Raw genomic sequence first — 4,416 nt, 5'->3', positions numbered from 1 at the left:
TCTATACACATGCATTCAGTTTAGGATATAAGTATTGAATTCTAATCAAAGATCCTTAAAAAAAATCTTGACCTTCCATCATCTGCATTTTGTGTTTTTCAAACTTTAGTAAAGTTTAATGAAGAATTCACCCAAGGGAGCTTATTAAAACTGCATAGTCCTTCCCTCAGATTCTCGTTCAGAGGCTCTGGGGTGTGATCAGGGATTTTAAATACAGCTCTCCAGGTGATTCTGATGCAGGTCGTCTATGGATCACACCTCTGAGAAACACTGGCCTCCTTGTAGGATAAAAGTCAAAGTCCTGAACAGGTATTTAGGCTTTCCTTAATTTGACCCAATTCTATTTTTCAGACTGAACCCTTGCTGGTTTCTACCATGCCAAATTACTCACCTCTCCTCAATAGATCATGCACTCCTGTTTCCCCTAACCTGGAATTACCTTTCATTCTTTACATAACTGACTCCTACTCATCCTTCAAGACCTCTGAGAAGTCTTCTTAAATTCATCAGGCTGAATTAGTTGCCCCTCACTATTCATCCAGAACTTTATTCAAACTCCTGTGATAATACTTACCACACAATACTGATTTTTTAATCTCCTCATTTAGATGTCAGCGAGAATATTTCTTCCCTGGTGGCTCAGATGGCAAAGAATCTGTCTGCAATGCAAGAGGCCTAGTTTGATCCCTGGGTGGGAAATATTCCCTGGAGAAGGGAATGGCTACCCACTCCAGTATTCTTGCCTGGAGAATTGAATGGACAGAGGAGCCTGGCAGGCTACAATCCATGGGGGTCATAAACAGTCAGACACGACTGTGTGACTAATACTTCACACTTAAAGAATATGCCTGACTCTTTGCTAAACCCCTAACCCTGCATAGGGCCCAGCACACAGTGAGTGAATGTATGAATATATGCTACTGATTTACTAGTAGAATCATTTAGTTCTCATTTTCCAAGCCAATGAGACTACAAGCTCCCTTAAAAGGAAAGAGGATTTTTGACTAGAATTTCCTAATCTCCAAAATCATGGCAGGGATTCAGTAGTCAACGGAACAACATCGAATGAATGCAAATAATCAGCATCCCTCTCTCAATCTAGGGAGAACCTCCATCCTTCCTGCTGCTACTGCTGCTAAGTCACTTCAGTCGTGTCCGACTCTTTGCGACCCCATAAACGGCAGCCCACCAGGCTCCCCCGTCCCTGGGATTCTCCAGGCAAGAACACTGGAGTGGGTTGCCATTTCCTTCTCCAATGCATGAAAGTGAAAAGTGAAAGTGAAGTCGCTCAGTCGTGTCCAACTCTTAGCGACCCCATGGACTGCAGCCTACCAGTCTCCTCCATCCATGGGATTTTCCAGGCAAGAGTACTGGAGTGGGGTGCCATTGCCTTCTTCATCCTTCCTAAGACCCCACAATAACTCTTGGAGGGAAACGAGTGGAGTGTGGGTTTGGGGGAGAGGTATCCTCCCTGTCTGCGCTGTAAGAATGTTAGGTAAGGCTGGAAGCTCAGGGACTGGTCCTCTAATGCTAGGTTCCTGGTTCTCGAACATTCTGTGGCCATGGAGATGACCATTACCATAAGCGGGCTGTTTGAGTGAGGACTCCAGAAAGGCCCTTCAGGAAGGCAACTCTTCCTGAAAGAGTGCATGGCGACTCTTCACCCTGTCACTCATCTCCTCATCTACTTACTTGCCTATTCATGTGTTTACTCATGCTTGTACTTGTTGATTTATTTTTTTAGCATCTTTGTAGAAGACTAAGCTGCTGAGCTGGACAGAAGCCACTTGGCGCCATTAGGCATGGAAAGCCTTACCACGGAAGGTGAGACCTAGGAACCACTGAGGAGGAAGCTGAGGAGGGTTGAGGGGCGGGGTTCCTATCGTTACCAGAAGCCTATTCGCCCAAAAGCTTGAGGGCGGGGCCAAGGGCCGTCCTGGAGGTGAGGGGCGGGGCGATGCTCCTACTTAAAATTTCAGGAGCCAGTTGAGATCCAAAGGCAGTCAAACCGGTAGGGGGTGTGCAGGCATGTAGAGAGCGGTCGAAGTCCTTTGGGCTCTGGCGCGACCTGTCCCTCGCTCAGACCAGACCGTTGGGTTAGCAAGCTCACGTTGGTGGGTCGGGGAGTGGGGAGTTCAGACGCATGCGCAGTGCTCTGGGGCCCCTGAGGGAGGAAAGAGCTCAGGCTGAGGAAAGCGTGTGCCTAGACCCAGCGCGGCCATGTGTGATGCTGGCGGTTACCAAGCCCTGCGGGGGAGAAGCGCGGGCCAACTCAATGGCAGGCCCTGGGCAGCAGCCTTGGAGGAGTCCAGCTACGAGTACGGCTCCACGAAGTACCTACTGTTGTGTGGCCTGGGCGGGATGCTGAGCTGCGGACTGACGCACACGGCCATCGTGCCTCTGGACCTGGTCAAGTGTCGCATGCAGGTGGACCCCAGCAAGTACAAGGGCATCCTGAGCGGCTTTGGCGTGACACTGCGGGACGACGGGCTGCGTGGCCTGGCCCGAGGCTGGGCCCCGACCTTTCTAGGCTACTCCATGCAGGGCCTCTTCAAGTTTGGCCTCTACGAGGTCTTCAAAATCCGGTACGCGGAGCTCCTGGGCCAGGAGAAGGCCTACGAATGGAGAACCGGGCTGTACCTGGCCGCCTCAGCCAGCGCCGAGTTCTTCGCCGACGTGGCCCTGGCCCCGATGGAAGCGGTGAAGGTTCGCATGCAGACGCAGCAGGGCTATGCCCGCACGCTCCGGGCCGCGGCCCCCAAGATGTACGGCGAGGAGGGCCTGTGGGCCTTCTACAAAGGCGTGGCGCCGCTCTGGATGCGCCAGATCCCCTATACCATGATGAAGTTCGCCTGCTTCGAGCGCACGGTCGAGGCGCTTTACAAGTACGTGGTGCCCAAGCCGCAGAGCCATTGCACCAAGAGTGAGCAGCTGGCCGTGACCTTTGTGGCCGGCTACATCGCTGGCGTCTTCTGCGCCGTGGTGTCCCACCCTGCGGATTCCGTCGTGTCCGTTTTGAACAAGGAGAAAGGCAGCACGGCCTTTGACGTTCTCCAGAGACTGGGGTTCAAGGGCGTGTGGAAAGGCCTGTTCGCCCGGATCATCATGATTGGCACCCTGACTGCCCTGCAGTGGTTCATCTACGACTCGGTCAAGGTCTATTTCAAGTTGCCTCGCCCTCCAGTCCCTCAAGCGCCCAAATCCCGAAAGTAGGCGTGGATTGGAAGACTCCTGTAGCCACCGTTAGCCAGTATTTCGATTCCGTGGGGGATTATGTTCAAATAATACTAGTGCTAGGATGTTAACGTTTGTGGGGAGGTGACAACGTGCAGACCTAGTTTTCTTTAAGTGATCCATTCCTGCTTTTTAGCAATCCAAGAGAATTGCAACCGTTTCATTTGAGGGTTTGGACCATTGTCTTTGGGGAGTCGGCATGGTTGGTTTAACTCAATAGTTTTTCAGCAATTATAAGGGGAAAAAATTCTTGACAGGAAGTAATGTTAGGTGATTTAGTGCCTCTAGGTTGTATCTCCTTTGATTCACCATTCAGTGGAGATTATCCAGGCATCACTACAAAAGAGCCTACTGATGAGGTTTCAAGGTCAGCCCAACTATATGGGACAGAGAACAAAGTAAAATTCTGCTACATGGTGCTCATCTCAATAGAAATCGTGCACCTATTGAATAGATGAAGGATTCGTTCCATATTTCTTGTTCATGTCCATTGCAGATAAAAATTATTAAAGTTAAATTGTGACTTACATTTCCCGATAGCTTAGAATGCATTCACTCTTTTCAAAGAGCATGACATGAGATCTGCGTTTTCTCATTTGGCTTTGTCCTATTCTCTTCCTGATGTTGCTGATTAGAACATAGCTCGCTCCAGGAAGTGCTACAATTGGATCAATGTGGAAAACCAAGATGAGATGAAGGGCGGGCTCTGGGAATAAATATGTAAAGAAAAGTCTCTGTTCTCTAAAGATTTCTTTTGTATGATTCAGCTTTCAACAGCCTTACATCCAAAGAAGGTCATACCACCCTGACATTTAAACACATACACACATGAAACCCTACAAATTCCAACAATTTTTGGTTGAATATTAATGGTTTTGGTGACTTTGAAAGGAAAATCTCATTTTTAATGTAACAAATGTCATTCATTTAACTTGGTATGTCATTCATTTACCTTGGTAGATATTTCATTGATCTTTGAAATGGTTGAGGTTCATAAAATGTATTAAAGTTATAAAGCACATTTTCAGTTTTCTGTAGCCTTCACATCTCTGATTGAGGAAACTATAAAAGAAGTGAAATTCTGTGAATTAGAGATGTTTATAGAATGTGAATAAGAAACTCCAATATAATATTTGATATGATTAACCAAATGTTGCACAATTGCCCTAACACCTTGTATTA

The 4,416-nt window shown here is 48.0% G+C and overlaps 1 pseudogene across 1 annotated transcript; it reads left to right on the top strand.

Moving 5' to 3' along the window:
• Window positions 1-1,507: 1,507 nt before the first annotated feature.
• LOC147375368 (solute carrier family 25 member 3 pseudogene) lies at window positions 1,508-3,964 on the top strand (annotated as a pseudogene). The gene has a single exon (XR_015161532.1). The product of XR_015161532.1 is annotated as a solute carrier family 25 member 3 pseudogene (transcript).
• Window positions 3,965-4,416: the final 452 nt, after the last annotated feature.

Source organism: Bos grunniens, chromosome 3, assembly GCF_055505025.1.
Source record: "Bos grunniens cultivar Pamir isolate PY7600 chromosome 3, Bosgru_T2T1.0, whole genome shotgun sequence".
NCBI classification, from domain to species: Eukaryota; Metazoa; Chordata; class Mammalia; order Artiodactyla; family Bovidae; genus Bos; species Bos grunniens.
Note: the sequence above shows the minus strand (reverse complement) of the source record. Positions and strands in the feature narration are given on the sequence as shown.